General features: G+C 26.1%; 1 protein-coding gene across 1 annotated transcript in view; it reads left to right on the forward strand.

Annotated features, from left to right (window-relative positions):
* Nucleotides 1-3,764: 3,764 nt before the first annotated feature.
* The window catches only part of LOC136989704 (serine-rich adhesin for platelets-like), a 104,365-nt gene continuing 85,557 nt past the window's right edge, over nucleotides 3,765-22,572 (forward strand). Inside the window, exon 1 of the mRNA XM_067287942.1 lies at nucleotides 3,765-3,879. The gene's annotated coding sequence lies outside the window, so the exon portion shown is untranslated. The remainder of the gene's footprint in view (nucleotides 3,880-22,572) is intronic.

Consider the following 22,572-nt stretch of genomic DNA (forward strand, 5'->3'; position numbering starts at 1 on the left):
TATAATATGAATATTTGTTTGAATACATTAAGAAAAGTGTCTCAAGTGTCATGAATGTAAAATGCCAGAAAGGAAAACAAAGTGGGAAAAATAAATCTAATGTTTGGTGTATAATTTGATTGATTGAATTGAATTGATAATTTTGGTGTTGCTGTTGATCTTTAACATCAGATAAATTACTAGATAACTTTTTTAAAAACTTTTGGAAAAAATCCTGAATTCAAAAGAAAGTAAATTTGTTTATATTTTAATGAAACTTTATGAAAGAAATATTAATTCTGGTAGGTATGCAGAACAGACATTGATGTTAACCAATATTGCTCAGTACACTATGTATATATTTCTAACTAGAGACTGTTGTGGTAATTATTTAACTGAGTTTCCCTTAAGTGTACACTAAAGCATAACGTTTCTGCGGGCGCCAAAACTGCCAATACTTCACGCTAACGAGTCTATCTACATAGAACCATCACAGTTGCTAGTCCATAGCAGTTAACAATGATAGAACATTACACTATCGTGATTGTCAGTTAAGTAATAAAAGAATTATGAAAATTGTTTGTAATGATCATCGGGTAAAAACTATCCTAACGTGTGTTTTTTCAACTTTATTTATTTGTTTTATTTTTCAAATACTGTATATACAAAATATAGATAGAAAATAGAATCTCTGGCGAGACCTCTAGCGGTTAAATTTTAAACTATAACAAAACCCTGTGTTAAATAATTACATCGTGATAGTCTTTAATTAACGTTTCAAGACGGTTATTTTTAATAATATCAAATTATGTCTAAAAACATATAATAAGTACTGTACGTCTCACCACAACGTTTGCAACATTTCAAAAATACATGTAAAAAATTATTAGAATGAAAAAAATTTTAATCAAGTTTTATTTGTAAAAATTAGTTTTTAAATTTAGACCGAATTAAAAAAATAAATAATTCATCAAGAATAACGAATTCGTCGATTTAACAATCAAAAAAACAAAATACAAATTGCTGTATGAATTCGGATTACCATACTTCCTCATTTATCCTGACACACCATTTTGGAGTAAAAATTATTGTCCGCATTTCCAATGATTGGATGTAGAGTTAGAAAGAGAATTTTTTATTAATTAGTAATAGTTATATTTAGATACTTACATTCTTTATTTTCCATTTGGTTCCGTTTATTTTGAGTTGTGTTTGATCGCAACATTTCCCAATGAGAACTTAGTTTACATAATCTTATGGTAATATTGGAATAATGAATAAAACATCGAATTAGTGAAATGCAATTCCAGTCATATATAAATAAAAAATTACGTAGGATTTATTCTTATAAGTGGATGTTGGTACAGACATAAGTAAGCAAAAGCTTATTTCTTGTAAGCATGTATGTACAATATGCAAATCATCAATGTATAACAGAATTAGTGGCTGCGTTCAGCAGATTCAATTGTATTTTTTTTTCTTTTTTTGTTGAACAACCTCTGTAGTAGCGAGACTTTCGAACATGTTGAATGTGTTGACATTACGGTTAGTACCGTAAATGAATTCTGGTATTATCGAGGTTTAGGCCGAAGTTTTAAACGCTAAACGTGTACGTCGGACGTTCAGCGCCGCTTTCCTGTAAGCCTAGAAGTTTGACGCCATTGTCAAACTTCTAGGCTTACAGGAAAACGGCGCTGAACGTCCGACGTACACGTTTAGCGTTTAAAACTTCGGCCTAAACCTCGCTATTGACAGTAATGTCGAAACGCCAACAATGAACCACACTGGTGTTTTGATGCCACGCACGATCATCCTGCAAATACGGCATCAGTAAGTACTATGTTGAGTACCGCTATAGTCAATTGGAACGGTTGAGTCTGCTGAACGCATCCAATGTTCTTTTACCCATTTCTGCTTTTTATGATACAGCATGCTAACCTTCACTTCTGTTGCTTAGTGTGTAGCTATTGAATTATAAATTATTGGTGCTGGTTAAGGGTTTTTCTTTTGCTAGTTTCTTTTTTCTAATCAAGTTAAGTGTTTTGAGATTTTGAATAATTGTAATTAAAAATTTTTATTAATAATGAATTTTATGTTGTAATTACTAAATTAAAATTGTGCCATTTTGAGTTTTATATTTTTTGTTATGTTTTTTTTTATATAATACAGCATATATTTTTTGTTTAGTAGTCAATACCGGACTTTCCTGACATCTCTATAGTTTACAATTTTTAACGCCGTTGTTTGATGCATGGTTTTTGTTCCTTGTTAACATTTTGGACCTTACAATATTTTTTCTTCACTCCGGCGAATATCCCACATAAAAATAGAAAATTTTCGTTATTTGTAACGGCGTAGCATTAATTTAAATTTAGAATACAGAAGTTCGCTGCACAATAAATTACATCGCACGAGTAGCACAATAAATTACATCACATAAGTGAGGCGACAAGGATACTGACTCAAGCGAAAAATGAGGGAGATGGCCAAAATGTTCAGGAGGAAAATAATAATGATGAACCAACGAGGTTCCATAAATATACTTTAAAATTTTTTATAAATACTATGGTTCATACAGGAGTGCCAGCGCTAGAAGTTCTCTCTATTGGCAATCGTTCTGCAAACAGGAGCAGCAAAAGTCTATTTCGCCTCAGCGCAGTTTTTCATAGAACCGGCACTAGTAATAAAACATTTTTTAGATATTATAACTAAATAAATCATATATCGTAAGAAATGGTATGTAAAATTGCATGATTTTCAAAACATTCAGCAGATGACGAGGTAATTAGTTTTGATAGCCGATGGCCAAGACAATTAAGGTCGTAGCTTTATCCTACTGGAGAACATGAAATCAAATCTGTCGAAAAAATCTTGAGGTTGCTTGATCTGTCTGGATTTGTCTGGCCCGTTCCTTGCCGCTCTCCGTTGTCGGCAGGCTCCATGAGTACAATTAAGGTTGTAGAAACTGGAAAGAATAAAATTTAAAATATATATTGTATCAATAATTCGATATTTTACATTATGTATACAATATGCTTCCTCGAATTCGATTTCAGATCCCCAACGATAGGCTGACGATTCGGCCATTTCGCCATCGGAAAGTGCCTACTAAGTTATATGTAAGTTAACAGTATTCTGCGTTAGTGATGCAACAGTGTTTATTTAAATTTTCTTATAGTTCAGTACTGTTTTTGAATGATTTTCTGAAAGCATTTGATAATGAAAATGTTAGTCTGCTATAGTAAAGGATCCAGGTTCGAATCCATCCCAGACTAACAATAAGCGTGACAGATAGAACGACCATCCGCTATTTTCCAGATGTCATTCATGACGCATCGAAGTCCACGTTTTTCATGAATAAAACTGCAATCAACCAAATAGCGTTAATACCGGTGACTTATATTCACAAATCACTTAAATCACAACTAAAACATTGTAGAATTTTATTTAGAGTATGAAATTCACATATTTACTTCATTTATCCGCCTAAACGTCAGATTTTATCAGAAAATACTTACAATATATACGGTAATTTGTAATATATTGTAATTTTAGTCGAAATTTTTATTCAAAAAAAAATATTTTAAAATGTAAATAGAAAATAAATTCTAAATAAATTAAATGCATTACGAATATTTAAAAAAACATCTCAATTATTGAATTTTACGAAAACTTTTAAATGATTTTTAAAACTTGTCGTTAAAAAAATATAATAATTTTAAAAAATTTCGAGTTCATACGATGTCTATTAATAAAAAGACAATCGATACCAATGCCATCTAGCGAGGAAATTATCTGTGGCGCATGCCCTATAGCCCGATTGCAAATGGCGGACGATTGTATTGTTCGATGGCGGACGTCAAGGGAATGATATTATGTACTCCAAATCATCACTTAGAAGTAAGTAATCCTTGAGAATGCCATAAAAGCGTCAGCTGTCACATATAACAAATCATGTTATTTTCAAATGTGTAAGGTATAAGCAAAAGAAAAACGTAAATTAAGATGTCTAATATAAGACCAAACTGTTGAAAGAAGAATCGACCGATTTATTCTTGTTACTCGAATCACCTTCTTCTTTTCACGTATGAAATCGGGCAACAAAAATAAAGTTTATTTCCCGTACTTAGCTTTTACTTAAATTTCTTACAAAATAGGATTAGATGTCCCGTTGTTCCCGTCCCATTGGCGTTTGCAAATCGTTTTTCATTTGATATTTTCCAACTTTAGTTTTAAAAGGAATTTTTCCAAATTGCTTCCGATATAATCAATCCCAAAATCTTACGTTACTTTTATCATTTATTCGTTTAGTTTATATTATAAATAAAGTTTTTAACGTTTTTTTATGTAGTATTTTTCCCGTTTTATATACTGTTTCGTACGCTTATCTTCTTCACTGGATTGAAATTAGTTTAGATGATCATCATCTGAGGAAAACCTAATGTTTACTCTTAGCCAATCTCTTAATAAAAACAGAAATGCCAAATAATACTTAAATTCTCGAATTATTTTCAAATAATACATTTTCCTCAAAAAATTATCTACATTTTAAATACCATATTAATTAAATTTTTTCTAATAATTTCGATTTTCACTAAAAAATCTTCATTTTAATTACATGATTAAAATGACTCGTTTTATTTATTTCGCTTGAAATTATTTTAAAATACATAATTTATATAATTATTATTATTTTTTCTTTTTAAAGGAAATTTACAGTGACGATATCAAATATATTGTTAAAATAGAAAATTTAGTAAATTATTAATTATAAATTGTTTATTTTGAAATATAGACCTAATAGAAGCAATATGTATATCTGAGCTCTTGTATATGCACACAATTTTGGGGAATGTACAATAAATTATATATATGTGTGTGTGTGTTTTTGCTATATGAAAATAGGCCTTTAAGAAATTCTATTGTTTCTTTTATATATTATCATTTTAAGTAATAAGTATTTATATATATATTTTTAAATTTACAAATTTATGCTTTTTATAAGCATTTCGATCCTTATTGTTGTATGTTGTGGTTCAGTTTTCAGATCATTTAATTCTCTACAGGTTTCGTGAAAATTATTATTGAAAAACTTATCTTTTCCTTATGACCGAAATTATTTTAACTACAACTTTCTAAATTATTAATATAATTATTAAAAATTTATATTTTAAGTATTTTAAGCTTTATGTTAAGCTTAAAAAGTTTAACTTTGAATAAATTTAGCCTTTTTAAACAAATTACAACTGTAGTGAGGTTAATAAAATCAGAAACTTTCAATTTATGTGTAATTTAAAATAAATATGTAATTTGACATATATATATATATATTACTTTTTGATTAATTTGACAGATAACTAAATCTAAAGTTTCAAAAAAAATCATAACAAAATTTAATTGTGAATTTTAATGAAAATAAGTTTAATGTTTATTTAATAAATATTAGTTTTTTAAATAATTAAATAGATTTTTATGTAATTAAAAACAATTGCAGTGAGATATGTTGTTTTAAAAGTAAGGTAATATTAATAAAAATCTAGATATTTGTTTTGTTTAATTATTATTTTTTTTAAAATTAGAATTATACTTACTTTGTTTAAAGGTAGTTTGTTATATTAAAATTTATATAATTGTTTGATTGTATATATGAAATGTTATTTTTTTATCCTACAAAAAACTTTATACTTATTTAAAAATATAAAAATTATAAAGTTTTTTCAAAAAGTAAAAATAATATGTTGTATGCATATTTAATGATAGTAGACACTGTGTTTTTGATTAGGTAGAAAATATAATTTTTATTAATTAACATTTATGGAATGTCTATTGTATTTAGTAAGTTTACAAAATTGAACTTTACATTTTTTTTTGTGAAGTAACTTTGCTTTATATTAATAATTGTAATTGTTCATAAATGTACACCATTGATTATATTAACCATCTTTTATTCTTGAAACATTTAACAAATTAAAATGGTTTTCTTTTAATAATTTCAAAATAATTCAATAGCAGTTTATTAAAACTTCTTAGTTTTACCTATTACAATAAATTCTTTTAGTTTCTTTAATATTTTAAACACTTTTTAAGAAAGTTTAAAGTTATTATTTACATGAATATTAATTTTTATTGATCTTTTATTTTTAAAAAGATACTCTTGAAAATTATTTTAGAATTTACTTAACAAATTAGCACTACTTTTAACTAATCTATGTTTATAATACTTTTTCTTGTGTAAGTAATGTAATAACATACACTGTCATTTCAGACATACAAATGCTTAAAAGTGAAGATATAATTTGAAAGAACTTTTTCTTTCCAGGTATCCAATATTTTTTCTCTATGACAAATAGAAATAGAGAAGTAATTATATACTAATAGATTATAGTATTAAAAATACTAGTAAGATAAAATGATCATTTTAAAAGAATAATTATTTTACCATATATTTAATTTTCGATAAAATAAAGTATATTAAATTTTTAGGTAAATCAAATATTTGTATATTTTTTTTCTGTATTTATATTTTCAGAATTAACATAAATATAAAAAAACATGTATATATATTTTTTGATTATTTTTCCAAATGCAAAGTAGAAGTTAAGGCTTATTAAAAGAGAAATGTTTATTAAAATTTGGAAATAGATCTGAAAGTTTTTTTTCTTCTAAAATGCAATTAGATAATTTTTTCCAAGGTTACCAAAAAGTCTTTACACGTGTAGTAACGTCTACATCAAAGAAAAAGAAAAGACTTTTTTACATTAGGTATACTTTGAACAACTATAAATATATTTTATCTTTTGAATATTTGTAAAGGGATTGAAAGACGTGATCACTTACTATGTATTTGATTGCAATGCACATGTCTCTTGAAAAAAAAGATTTTGTGATTTCAGTAAAATCACATTTTATATATAAAAGAATGCACTTAATTTTCTTTTTTTAATTATCTAAGGATAATTATACCTGAATAAATTTTCTTCAGAATTTTATTAGATATTTGCAAATATCTTTATAAAGATGTTATGGTAAATATATGTTCTAATGAAAATCTGTTCAGTTTTGTTTTAAACTGAATTCATGATGAGAAGGATATACCTAGATATGCTCAATTTTTGATAGATATAAATGAATTTACTGCTCTATTTAATTAATTTTGTATTATTTCCATAATTTTCTTTTTAAAATGCATTGCACTTGTACTTTTAATTAAACAGTTTTTTAATTAAATTTTTAAATTATTTTTCTTTCATCCAATCATTACAAACTTTCTACAATAAACAAACATTTTATATAGAAATGTCATTATATAAGAGCATTTACAAAATATATGTTTGGATTATATTTATTTCCAGTTTAAAACCATTTTGCAATCTAACATAAAAATTATTTTTACGCTCCTTTTCAAGATATTTTTGTGAGAAATAAATTTTGATTTCTGCTTACTCTTAATCACTACATAGGATGATTATTTGAACTATTACAGAATTAAGTCTTACTTATAATCTGTAGAATAAACTGATATTTAACTAATATTCAAACGAATTTTATCCTATAAGTAATAATTCCATAAATGCAGAAATTTATGCACTAATGAACTTACTGATGCTTTATTATCTCATGGAAAATTGAGTTTTATAAGTATATACAACGAACATCACTTTCATTACATAACTCATAAATTTAGAAAATAATTATAAATGTTCGAAGTATTATTAAAATAGATAATTATAAGTAAAATATAAGTTTTGTATTCTATAATACAGTATTATTTTTTTCTATTTTGATTCTCTATTTCTATTTCTATGATGCTATTGTTCTAACATTCTAATTCACAACTCATAAATATCCTTTTATATCATGATTACATAAAGTTAATTTGTAAAGTTGAATTATAAGATTGACAAAATTAAAGTTTTGCAATATATTATGTATAAAAAATTTGTCTTTTGAAAAGAATTATGTATCATGGCAGAATATATTCATCATTAGACATTAAGAGAATTACATTTAATGCAATTGCAACGTTTATAAAAAGATAATCTTAACAATATTTGAAGTTAGTTTTAATTTTTATAATTGCTTATTTTATGATGTATAAAAAATGTTTTTCCAAAAAGGTATATCTTATAATCCATCTTTTCTAAAGATTCAAATATTATTCAACATAGTGAGTTTTTGAAATCATGCTGAATTTTATATATGAAGTTATCAATCCTATAACTGAAATTAAATAGATTAATTAGATTTATGTTCAGTAATCTAATGGGTCTTCATGATGATGATCAAAGTATTGCTATTTATTAATGACATGTAAATAAATTTATCTGTTTATTTTAGTTAGTTTATATAACTTATATTTTATGTTAGTATGGATAAATATTAAATGTGTAAATATAGAAAAATATTTGAAAAGTAATGCCTTTTTAACTTTTCAGATATTGCATTTTACTCAAGTTGAATGTATAGTACAAAATGAAATATAAGCATAGACTTATTTTTCTCTGTAAGAACCATAAATATTTATGCACTTATTTTAGTATTTCACAAGGTTGAAAATACCAGTTTTTCAAAAGTCTGCTTTTTGAGAGTTTAGCCCTGGATTTCAGTTGTTTATCTGCTTGAAACCTCTTTCCACTGAGAAACTTTTTTTCTTTGGATCAAATTGTGCCGGTGACTAACACAATCATTAGCACTAGGCCATAGCCATAGGATAGATGTGGCAAAAGTTTCCAATCATAGGCTGAAATGTTTTCATCAATCTTTGTACTTCTGGTCAGATTTCCACTCATTGCATAAACTCATTTGTCCTTGTTTGAAGATTCTGCACCATTAATAATTCAGGCAATGTTCAGAATATACTTCCCACATTTTGACATGGATTTGTGATAGTTTTAGTGTTTTCATTCAACTTTCCAAATAAAAACTAGAAATTAGACTTATTAAATTGTCTGAAGAGAATCCTAAACAGAAGTTGAACAATGAAAACCATCATTTCTTACAATGAAAATTAAATAATGAAGATAAAATATAAGCAACAACAAAAAAACATACTTAGTAAAACTTAATTATAAATAACTGTAGATGTCAAAATTTTAAGGATTTTTAGATATTAAATGAAATTCGTAATTTAAATTGACAATTTAGAAATGAGATAAAATCTTTGAACCATATCTAAATTTAAAAAATTTTCCAATTTGTATAATTTTTTTCAGTATCTTAAAAAGAATTATACAGAGAAGACTATACTTTACAATTGCTATGAAAATAAAAAATATATTGTTTTTTTTTTGTGTTTCCTGAAGCATATTAAGTTTTTTCATTGTTCTTTTAAACTGTTTCTTTCTTAACTTTATCTCTATTAAATGTATTTAAACAGTGAGATTTCCAATAAATCTATTCTGCAGTTTTTACTGATATGTTTTCCATAAGTTTCACAGGTAAATATGAAAGAAAGATAAAACTCCTTTCCATGCCAAAATCTATATTAAATCTAAAAAAAACTTCATGAAATTTGTTACAACATAACAATAAAATGATTTATTAGTCTGTTTTAAAAAGTTGCCTCACTTATTAAAATTACACATTTTCTTACTTTATGACTAGTTTAATTAGTGTTAACTGAAGATGTGCAACTGATTTTTCTAAAAAATATTCTTTCACACTTTTCAGGGATTATAATTATAGAAATATTAATTGTCCTTTGTGTATTTATAAAAATATGAGTTTTTGTTTTATAATAAAAATTATAACCTTTCTTAAATAACACTGTTCTTAAAAATAGAAGTAAAAAGAGTTATAATTAATTAATGGAATGTTGTTATTGTAGAAATGCTTTATTTCATTTTTTTTGGTGATCCATTGGATGCAATTTTTAAAGTTTTTGCATCTTTATAAAACTATTCATAAAGCTCTTTTGAAATTTAATTCACAACAGCCAAAATATTTGAGAAACACTTAATTGTGTTATGTTTTCTTGTAAGATGTAATAAATTAGATTTATTTGTAAAAGTTATTAAAATATTGTAAAAGAGCAACAATGCTATTATCCAGTTGATAATTTATATTCAGTTTTTAAAAAGATAAAGAACAAATCTATGAATTTTAATTATTAGATGTCATTTAAAAATATTTAGAAACAAACTGAAAACATAAATATTAGTTTTAATATGCTGAATATGCAATTTTTCTGAATATTTATCATGTGTAATTGTAATTTTGTATGTTCTGATGATGATAGATTAATCTGTCAAAAGTACACTTAACATTAAAATAAATGAATTTTTAAATCTAAGCTTGAAGTGTTTTGTTTTACTATTTTTAATGTTTAATCAAAATTAAATAAAATATAGCTGTTTATCTTAAATGTTGATGATAATATACATTCTGAATATGTTATATAAGTTCATTGAAGGTTCTTGTATTCTTCAGATGTGATTAGTTTTTATCTTCTATTCACATTTCTGTATTTAAAGTTGCCATAGTCTAGCCCTCACATTCAGCAATTTTCATCTTTTCTCACAGATGAAGATTTGATTGGTCATGCAGCATTTCTACACAAATGAAGAGTTAATAGATGGTGTAAATGGTTGACTCAGCTTCCAGGCAGAAACTTCTTTGATTAGCAGATATAGAAACTCATCCCATACTATGGCAAGTGCCTGAATTTACATGGCAATTATGTTGAGAAGTAGCTTTAACACACAGCTAACTTTTGTACATAATAAAATTGTTTTCTCTCTTCCTTATTTTTACTAACTGCTCAATGAAGATTGATTTTCAAATAGACTTAGTATTATTTATTGAAATATATTAAAAATTGATTTAAAATTTGTCATTAAAATAAGTTTGTTTTATGCAGATCTGAAAATTATACACAGTGTATGCAAAGCTCAAATGCATTTTGATTTGGGAATAAAATTAGTTTGAATATTTTAAACATTTTAATATAACTAAAAAATTATAAATATCATATTATATTAGTTTTAATTTAAAAAGGTGCTAATAAAGAAAATGATAATTAAATCTAGAAATTGCCATTAGCCATAATATTAATTAATATATATTTTAGAAGTATGTAATTTTCATTAGACTTATTTTATCAAAATCTATACTTACAAAAGATGATGATATAAATTCTAAATAACTGATGAATTATAATTAAAATCATTCATCTAAATTGTCAGTATAGTTGAAAAATTAATTGGATGTATAATAAAACTTTCTATTTATTAAATTGAATATACTAATCTATATTTCACTAGAGTTGACTATTAAGTAATTAATACTCAAGTATAATTTAGCAGTGTGTTAATATAATTGATTCAGAACCTGAATTATTATTTAAAAATTTAAATAATAAATATGCTAATATTTTTTTATTTATAAACATAACTGTAGAAACTAAATTGTAGTTTACTTAGAATTGCAGAGCCTAGATAAATTTGTTATAGAATGGACTATTTATATGTACAGAGATGTAAAATTACTGTCTACTGTTTTTATCATCCAATTTAATCCCAATACATAGTAACATTGTCTTTCTTGTAAATAGCAGATCCTAATTTTATTTGTGATAGTCTTATTCATAAAATGATTTTTAGTAAATGCTTTAAGACTTATTCTTTAAAACTAGTTTTTGTTGAATGCAGATGGCAATGTAAAAATTGTATTAAAGATGGTGACTTAATAATAATTGAAAGTGGTAAAATAGCTAATTGACATCATTCATTTTCATTTTACTGTTTTTGTATTTGTTAGTGATATTCATTTAATATGATTCCTAGTGATTCATATTTAATATGAACGTATACTCAGAAAATTTTTAAAAACTAAATATATTTATTTTCTATATTAAATTATGGTTTGTAAAATTACCAGTTTTTTTAATTAAAAATACTTTAACTTTAAAAATGTATTTTAAATAGTAAATAGTAAACATGAAAACAACTTTAAAATTAATTTACTACTAAAATCTTTATTAAGCTTTATTATAGGAGTTAAATAATTTCTTTATCTAAAAACTTTCCAAAAGTTTTCTTCTCATTCTCAGAATTATTTAATTTTTTAAACTGAAGTTTTGAACAGTTTCAATATTTTAACTGGTGTTTTGAACCATAATCATTTAAAAGTGTGTTTAAATATCAAAACTTATATTTAACATGATTCTAAGGAGAATGTTTCTTCAAGATGCTTAGTTCAAAGATTTGACTTTTACTATGAAGCTTAACAGGATTTTAATGATAAAATATCCTAAATATACAATGCTTAAAAAATACACTTGTCTGTTTAATGAATGGAATTTTTTAGTTAAAAAATCAATTCATTAGTATTAATTGTTAAGAAGTTGTTTATATACTATATATATTACTGAATTTAAATATTTAGAAAGTTGCAAGCTGTTTATTTTAGTATGTATATTATGGTCATCAGAAAGTAATTAATTAAGTTCTCCATAATACCATCTGCTGTAGATGAAAAGTTATGAAAGCAGAGTTTGCATTGTATGTTAGAATGCATAAAAATTATATCATGAAATGTTTATTGTAGTTTTATGTTTGCTTGTAGAAGTTGATTAGAGAATTGATATCTAATATTGATGTTTAAAATATACCAGATTACCTATATTTTAAAATTTATAATTAGTTACAAAAATATGTAGATGTCATGAAATACTGTTTGGCTTTATAACTTCATTAAAAGTGACAATTAATAAATTATATATGTGTTTAGAATTTAATTCTTACATTTGATATCTTTATATTATACATTAGTGATGATGATCTTTATATAAATATAATGTGGATAAGTTTTCACAATATGGTATGATATTCAAAACGATAGTGACATATCATTTTCGAGTGTAATCTCATTTTGTGAACTGTAATCATGTTTTGTTTTCTGATTCATTGAAATGTTTGATTCATGTTTATTTCTTTTATTCATTTATTTTTTATCATTGCAGTAATATTAAAATTCTGTAGTGTTGACGGAAGTATGAATCATAATTCTTGTGAATCAGGAGATAAGAATATGCATAAATAAGAATTTGTGCTTTCTTTTCCAGATTTTGTATTCTTGAGATATTGACAGTTTTAAACTGATAAATATTTGTTTTACTATAATATCTGTTTTTGCAGTTTACAAATTGATGTATTGTACCTTGCAGATTGTGTATATAGAGAATAATGTGAATCAGCGATTCTCAACCTTCTTAGCTCTGCGACCCCCAAATAGTAAATATAAATAAAATTAATATTTCGCGACCCCCTCACCCAAAGGAATAATAACAGTAAGTCTTACTATTACTAATTGAATTTTGACTGTAATTATAAATGCAAATTTTTTAAAATATTATATAATCACATTGCACTAATTTAATTATACATTAAGAAAATACCGACAGTATAAAAAAATGTGATACAACTATTCCTATTATTTTATGTCGCTGCATGGGTATGAACATGCATGTATGACGTGTACATGCACGAGCAATTTAAAAGTTCCAACTTGATGTGTACGTGCTCTTTGTAATTTGATCTCCTATAATACTTGCTGTGAGAGCATGTTTGAACATGCATATGGACGCATTTGAACAAGTCGTGCTGTCATTAGTATAAAAGAGGCACTGGCAATTGCACCACTTCAGTTAAGTTTTGAATGCGAAGCGTGCATCTGGTGCTTTTATTTTAGTGTGCGGTCAACCGTAAAACTGAATTGTTTTTTTTTTTCATTTCTAATGCAGTGGATAATTTGTGAAAAAATGAAGTGAGCTATCTATATCCAGTGAATCGGTTGGTAAAAAGACAAGGTTGTACAATGAAAGTTATTTAAATTATGGTTTCACCCGTGACCCCCCTTTAATATCACCATGACCCCTAGGTTGAGAAATGCTGATCTAGTGTTACACATCATAATCATAATTAAAATATGTAGCATAATCAAACTTTGTAATTATTATTGTTGAGTGCTGTAATCGTTCATTAAAAATATTTTTATTATGTCTTATATCTCATCAGTTCTATCAGTTTCGTTAGTGGTGCGTTGTAAGATTTTGTCAATGTACATGTAAAAATTGTTTTTCTTGATGTAAGTGTAATATATGATACTATCAACAGTGCATGATTTTTTGTATTTTTTAAAATTGGTTTTGTTATTAAATCTAGTGACAAGGATGTCTAGGAAAGATAACTGACAGTTAATTTTGGGTTCTAAGTCAAATTTCATATTAGGGTCTATTTCATGAATAAGTTCCTAGAATGTCTGTTTTAAAAATGGTAAGTGAGCAATTTGAAAATTTTATGTACAGTCAAAATCTTTTCAAAGTTGAAACTGAAAAAATTTTTTTTTTAACATTTTAAGGGGAAAAATGCATTTCTGATCTGTTAACTATTCTGCATATTGTAATAGCCTTGTTAATTGGCATAATACAATAGTTAGATTAGTTTGTTTCACCAATAAATAATTGAAGAGTGACAAGTAAAATATTGTTGTATCAATTGAAAGTTGATAACAAAGAAAACGTAAATACAGTAAGAAATTAATTTCAAATTGGTTATAACACAAAATTTAATTCCAGAGTTGTCAATTAAATAGTTTAACATACTTTCTTATTGATACTAAAAAAGAAGAGAGAATTGAGTCTTTAAGAAAGAGTGCATATTGTACATGAGCAGAAAAAATGGCAATTCTCCTTCTATTATTGCAAAATAGCATCAAATATCATGAGAAGGAGTCAGAAAAATAGTTGTCAAATATTTAAATAACAATACATTGAGAAATTTACCATGGGGACACTGCCCTAAGGCCACAACATCAAGAGAAAATGCCATGATTTTCCGTGAGACCACCAAAGAACTTTTATAACAGCTAAAGAAATAAAAGAAGAGCTTATGCTTGAAGCCAGTGTTTCAACTATTAAGAGAAGAATAAATAAAAAAAGTTTCCATGGAAGAGTGGCTTGTAGAAAACCAATGATTTTAGCAGTGAATCAGAAGAAAAGATTAGCTTTTGCCAAAAAATTTGTGAACAAGCCCTTAGAGTTTTGGAAGAGTGTTATTTGGAGCGATGAGTTAAAACAAGAGTTGCTGGATGCTAAAAGACAGAAATTTGTTTGGACAAAGAAAAATCGAGCATTCGATAAAAATAAAACTGTGGGGACAATAAAACACTCACCTTACATAATGGTTTGGAAACGTTTTTTGGGGTTTGAAATGGGCAATAAATATTGTTCAAATTCATGATCGCCTGAAAGCAGTAGATTACAGACAGTTACTTAAAGACAATTTAATGGCATCAGCAAGGAAAATGGAAATTGAAAATAAATTTGTCTTTCAACAAGACAATGATCCCAAGCATACAGCATTGCTTCTCAGAAAATATTTTAATGAAAATGATATCAAAGCTCTTGAATGACCACCGCAATCACCAGACTTAAATTTAATAGAACATCTGTGGGACAAATTAGACTGCTGTTTTCCTCTTAGCAATAGAAAATCTTTATCATTGTACAAAGAAGAATTATTTAAGGTTTGGTCAGAAATTGGGCAAGATATCATTGGTAAATTAATTAACAGTATGCAAAGTCGACTTCTTCATGTAATTCAGGCCAAAGGTGGTCCAACAGTTCTGATTTGACTCTTTCTGAATGTTTTATTTCATGTCAACTTTGAAATGGCTTTGCCATACAACACAAATTTACAATTTGTAAAACACATAATATTACCTTCAAAAGTTTTGATGGATTTAATGAAAAATTAAGTCTTAAAAGTAAAATTAAGGTTAATTTAATTTTTACATATTGATAAGATGATGATAAACTCAAAAGTTTAAAAAACTGGCTATGTCAACTTTGAAATGATCTTGACTGTATATATACATAAAATACTATACGGAATGTTGTATTAATCCATAATCATCATCACAACCATCACGAACTTGTTTTTATTTATGTATTCTAAACAGTTTGTGACTATTTCAGATTCAGTTATGAATTTCTATAGAATAAGTTTTTTCATTGGTCAACTGCTAAAATTCATAAAGGAATTAAATGACATCATATAAAAGATATTCTAAAATGCAATGCAAAGTTGTTTCATTTAATAATAATTTTTCATCATTTAAATAATATATTGTTTTTATGGTGCATTTTCATTAATTTTGTAGAATTTTGATAACTATTTTTATGTTAAAAATAATTTTGAGATTTTATTCTTCATAAGTATATTTGTTTTATTATTAATTGTTTTCGTAAAACAAAATTTGATTTTTTAATACTAAACAAGCAAAAAAAGTTGTAAATACAAGTTTATATTTTGTGAAAATTAGTATTGGTACTAATTTTTTTTAATATTTCATAATCTAAAACGTTTTATGATGCTAAACTTAATTTGTTGAAATTATTATTAGTGGTATTATTATTATTATTATTATTAGTTTTTTGATTTAATATAAACTCTTTGAAATACTTTGGTCTTGAATAAACATTATATATAACTAACTGCTAAGTTCAGTTTTCCAAACTTGGTGCCAGATTTTACAAGACCAAACTACTATGTTATATTTTACACTTTTTTATGATATTTTTGTTTTAATCCAGTCATTTTTATAATTGCATTTAACATGGTTACAAAGTAGCAAGAATAATGAAGTTTTTTTCTTTTTTATATTTTTTGTTGTTATGTCACAATTTTCATTTTAACTGCTTACATAAATTGCACTTTGATTTGAAAATTTATTTAGGAACTTTATATCAATATATCCTATTTTTTCTATGATACCCTTAGAATTCCTATTGTTAAATAATAAATATTTTAATAAAAGAGATATCATTTTTATAATAAAATTTATATATCAGACAATAAATTCAAAACCATACATACATATTATTTAGTGGATTTTTTAAAATAAATGTATAGTATATGCATACACTATGCTTGCTGATAATGAATCAAACATTCTGTAATAATCGATAGTGTTAACTAAAATTCTTTATTCTATCTATCATAAATAACTATGATAATTACTTTTGTGTATAAATTCTTTCACAAAACTATCATGGTATTTTTAAGTCATTCAACAAATTATAACATCTATATATGTAAGATTAATAAAGACTTCATATTGTATTCAAAGCAGTTTTATTTTTAGATTTCTTTGAATTTGTTAATTTATGAATGTATATTTCATTGAAAATATCAATAAATAGGAAGGCTTTGTTTATATTAAAATTTACTTAGCATTAATGAAATTATCAATTTAAATTAAACTAAAATAATACTTAACATAAAAACACATGAAAATTATTTCAACTTATAAAAATGCACATAAATGTAAACATATTTTATTAGAGTTTAGAATAAAATAACAAATGTTCGGTTAATTCACGAGTCCAAACTCATTCAATAGATGCTTTTAGTAAAAAAACAAAATAATATCACGTAGTTTAGAATTAGTTTAGTCAGGTGATTGTGTAGTAAGGTTCTTCTATGATATGAAATGGATGCAAACTTAGTTTTTCTGGATTTGAATATTTATAATTTTTAATGGTTATTTGAATTATATTGTGTCCTATTTCTTAATTGACACATTCCGTTGCTAGTCAAATCTGCTATAATTGACAAAATTTAGACTAGCCGTATATCCCAGTGCTTACATTTCAACAAATTCAATTTTATTTGATGTTTAAATTTAAGTAATTTTTGGTGCTAAATAAATGGTCATTTTTAGTGACTATTATTGAGAGGGGATTTACACACATTTAGAACAGTTTTAAAAAAGAATAATAAAACAATAAAAATTCAAAAGGATATATTTGGCAACAGATTGTAATATGAAACATAAACAATTGTCTGCTTTCAAAATGGAGCATGTAAACAAAACTTTGGATTTAGGGTTGTATTTTGCTCTTTCTGAAGAATAATATTCTTAAAATAACCAACACCTTAGTATTTCCAGCAACGATCGATGTATTTAATAAAATAAAAATGTTTTCGACTATTTTTAATAGTCCCCTTCAGTTAATCAACTTTAAAACAAAAGAATGAAAAAATAGCACGCAAGCCGTACAACGGTTTAAAAATTTGAAAATAATTCCAATATATAGCGCATGTGGTTTACATAGGAAGATGGAATAAAAAAGAAAGTATAAACAAAATAAATTAAAATAAAGTATTAAGAAAATTAATCGTCGTGGTAAAAAGATTTCCGTGCGGAGGATAAGGTTTCAGCATCTCTATGGTTGATGCATCCCTTGTCAATATGGGCCTTGTAAATTTCAAGTTTTTCAATATGTTTAAGTACTCGATTGTTGGCGGCGGTCCTAATTATGGATGCTTTGTCCCAATGAACATTAATATCTTGATGTTTAGCGAAGGCTGCAAGGACGGTACTGTCCAAGTTTTTTGTGATGGAATATTTTTGGTGCTTTTTAAGCCTCTGTTTTAACAGCCTCATAGTGGCACCAACATAAACCAGATCTGAATTAAAACGGCGGTCACTTAAAGGAATAGAATACATTCCTGTACTATTGTTTCGGTTTTCTTTCTTCTTATCATTTCGTAAAATTCTATAAATCATAGGATTACATCGATAAATCATTCTTAAATTATTCTTGTGGACTATTTTTTTAATCATTGTGTGTAGGAAAGGAATATAGTTGAGAATTACTTTTCATTTGTGGTTCGTAGCTGTAGGGCAACCTACAACTACGAACCACGGATGCCCTACAACTACGATTTTAAAAACTTTTCATATTGTATAAACAGAACTTGGATATTCTTTTTGTACTTGCATTGGTCTATTCAGTGGTTCTCAGTCAGTATGCCATGAACATCTTATTGGTGTAGGGTAGATGTACCATATAAAAATTTCAAAAAAGGCAATTTTTTGTAATTAAAAATTAAAAAGCTAAAGTGGCAATTAAGGGTTGCAAATTTACTGAGTTTTTTTTACTGGCAATACAGTAAATATTCAAGATCTTACTAGTCAGAATTAGTGCACTAGCAATTGTTTAGTTGCTAACTTGTCATTGGCAACTAAACAATCACTAGTAGTAGAGTGTCCTCAATCGAATTTTCTTTGTTCCATTCTGAAAAGCAACGATTTCTTTTTCTGAAAAACAGAGAATGTCATGATTAAAAGTTGCCAGTGCAAGTGTTCATGTTTAAATAAATGTGTTTTATTTAGTTGTATTTTAGTTAATTTAGCAACTGAAATGTTGTAAATTAAAATCATTTGTAGTCTAGGCATTATGGGTAAAGAATGATTGCCAAACTGTCCGGATTAGAGCTGTAATATGATATTATAAAAATTGTAAAGAACTGTAAAATAATTTCAAAGATAAAGGACATAATGATATGGTTTAAATAAAAATATTTGATGCTTCTTTGTCTTTAGTGTATAAAAATGTGGCAATGTCTGTAAAAAAAGGACTTGAAGATAAAAACCATGTTTTTAAGAATTAGAACTTTTAGACTTGAAGGAAGTTTGCAAGCATTGAAATTCTAAACATCAATTTTGCAAAAATTATTAATTTAAATTATCCCATTAAGATCTTAAATTGTTCATGTTGATTCCTACTGAAAATGCAATTAATTTTCGATTTTAAATTTTTCATCTTATGTTCCCTTTTTACAGATCCTGCCACAAATATATGTGAAAGTGTACACAAATAAATATTTTGCTTTAAAAAATTATTACGTGTCTGTCTATTTTTACTGAATTTATTGATAAAATATCAAATTACCAGTATATTTATCAGTGCATGTTTAACTGATTACCAGTAAACTGGTAAGTGCAATCTCTAATGGCAGTGTGTACTAATATAGGGTAACAACCACAATATATTTGAATTTTAGGTTAATTCATATAGTATTTAAATTAACAGTGAAAAAAATGTTATTAAAATAAGTTTCATATTCACACTGAATGAAATTTATATGATTTATATTGAATGCTGTTTTAAAATTTGTAGACAAGCTGGCATTGAGATATTTGTTGAATTTTACTTTTATGAATATCAAGCTTTTCTTATTTTATATCTGTTTATTCTGGATATCACTCCGGCAAATATTTGATTTATGTTAAAAATGCCATTAACATATACATTAATAAAGATGAACCTACTAAAATGATAAATGATACCATTAGACATTTCATCAACACCATGTGCTATGTTTTGAACTTGTAAGATTTACAATATAATTGGATTGCTGTATGTTAGATTTCAATGTAAAACGTCTTTGTAATCCAAAAAAATTAAGGTAGATGGTCTCACAGCAGTTTGCTGTGAGACCATCTACCTTAATTTTTTGGATTACAAAGACATTTTACATTGAAATTGAAGACTTATATTTATTTTGAAGTAAAGTCTAGTGGTTATTTATTTGTGCTTTTATGGCTTTTTTTAAATTTTATTTTTCATATTTAGTGATGCTACAATATTAAATTTTCAATATTGTTTAGAATTGTAACATTAAGAACACAAATTACATATTTCAAGCCTAAGAGAATATCAAATGAAAGCAGCAGTACACCTTGTATAACTCCAGCAACATATTTAATCAACCAAAAATGTTTTCATCCTACTTCTGTAAACCTTCTTCAGTCGGAACATCAAACTTCTTTTTTCATATAAGTTTGATGTGACTGAAGAAGTAGAAGGCCTATGGAAGTAGGTTAAACATGTTTGGTTGATTAAATGTATTGCTGGGGTTATACAAGAGAAGTAACCAAACAAAAGAAGCAGTACATCAAGTTTTGTCAACTTATTTTGTAAGAATCTCACATTATATGAAAGTTTTAAAGTACCATAATATTTTTGTAAGATCTTTTATTGAGGTTGGATTTGGTACATTTTTACTGACTGACTCCACAGCCCTGCATATAATTAAATTATCAATAGTGAAATATTTTACTTATTAATTTTACTTACATTTGAAATAATCAAACTTTAGGATTGAAATGCCAATCAAATGATGATGAACTGAATTTATGATTTAAATAAACAAGAAAAGTCTTATTTATTTTTATAAGATTAGTTAGGATTTAGTAATTTCAATAATGTTATGAAAATCACAACATTTATAACCAGTGCTTTTTCTAAAAACATTAATGCCAGTATGTATATGGTAACTAAAAATAGTTGTTTTGAAAAAATGTAACAATAACTAAAAAACAATTTAATATTATTGTTTATTTTTTCTCTATAAATGTACACTTCATATTGTAGCATTTATACAGAAAAGTTGGAAAATACTATATTTCTGTCATCATTTTCTTCCCTGTTTCTTGTTTTGAATTTAGTGTCAGTTGTTAAATGGTGCCCTTTTAATAACCATGTTTTTCCCTTTCAAAATATTATCATTAGCATTTCTCTGTATTTGATTCTTGACAAGAATGTAATGGAGACAGACAATTATCAAACTATATTGTCCATTTGTCAAAAGATGGATTCCAATGAAATAGCAGGGTTCCCAACCTATTTCCATTTTACGTCAGCTTCATTTGGCTCACAGCAATTATGTCAAACAAATTGCCCAGTTATTTCATTCATTTTTATCATCTTAGTCACCAGACTTTTTGCCTGAATATATAGAATTTTTCTTACTAAGCAATTGCTAGTACAATCCCTGGTCAAAAGTATGGAATAATGTTATAAATTCCTGCATCACAACATTTCCTAGGCAAGTTTTAAAAAATATTCAATGTTTGTTTGTTGATTTCTTATGAAAATTTTGAGAAGCTATATTTGCATAAACATATGCTAAAAAAAAATCAATTTTATGCATTATAAAAAAAAGTATGATTCATTTTTACTAATCAAGGGTAGGGACAAAAATATGGAATACTAGCATAGCAGAGACAAAAGTTTAGAATATGATGAGTATATTCCATATTAAAGTTAATTTAGTAGCACTGTTATTGCATAATATCACACTTTCAGACTGAATCTGCAGAACTGTACTTGTTACTTAATATTTGCATTCTAAAACTATGCCAAAGACATCAGAATTGAATGATGCAAGGAAAGAGATGATAATTTCATATTACAAGCATGGTGAAAAGCAGCAGATGATTGAAAAACACGTACAATGTCCATAAAGTGCAGTGTCTAAAATTATAGCTAAATATAAAGCACAAGGAATGCCTCCAATCAACATCTATGTTGATTGGAGGCGTTCCTATCCCCACATAACTATGGCATGAGAAGATAGAAATTTCATCAAACTTGTTAAAGGAGGGAGATTTAAGTCATCCAGAGAGATAAATGCTGAATGGAAAGCAACTGGTACAGATGTATCTGAAAAAAACAACTCTCAGAAGGTTAAATGAACATGGCTACATATCAAGAAAAGCAAAGCAGAAACCATATCTGATTGCAAAGCATAAAAAAACTATGTCTGCAGTGGCCAACCAGAACTGGGATTTGATGCATTGGAATCAAGTTATGTTTACCGATGAGTCACATATTTGCATGGGATGTGGAGATAACAATGGTAGCAAAGTTTAAGAAAATCTAATGAAAAGTTTCTATCAGAATGCCTTCTTTCAAAAACAAAATTTCCTAATGGAGTTATGGTTTGGGATGCCATGACT

Source organism: Centruroides vittatus, unplaced genomic scaffold (assembly GCF_030686945.1).
Source record: "Centruroides vittatus isolate TY-2023 unplaced genomic scaffold, ASM3068694v2 scaffold_752, whole genome shotgun sequence".
Taxonomy (NCBI): Eukaryota; Metazoa; Arthropoda; class Arachnida; order Scorpiones; family Buthidae; genus Centruroides; species Centruroides vittatus.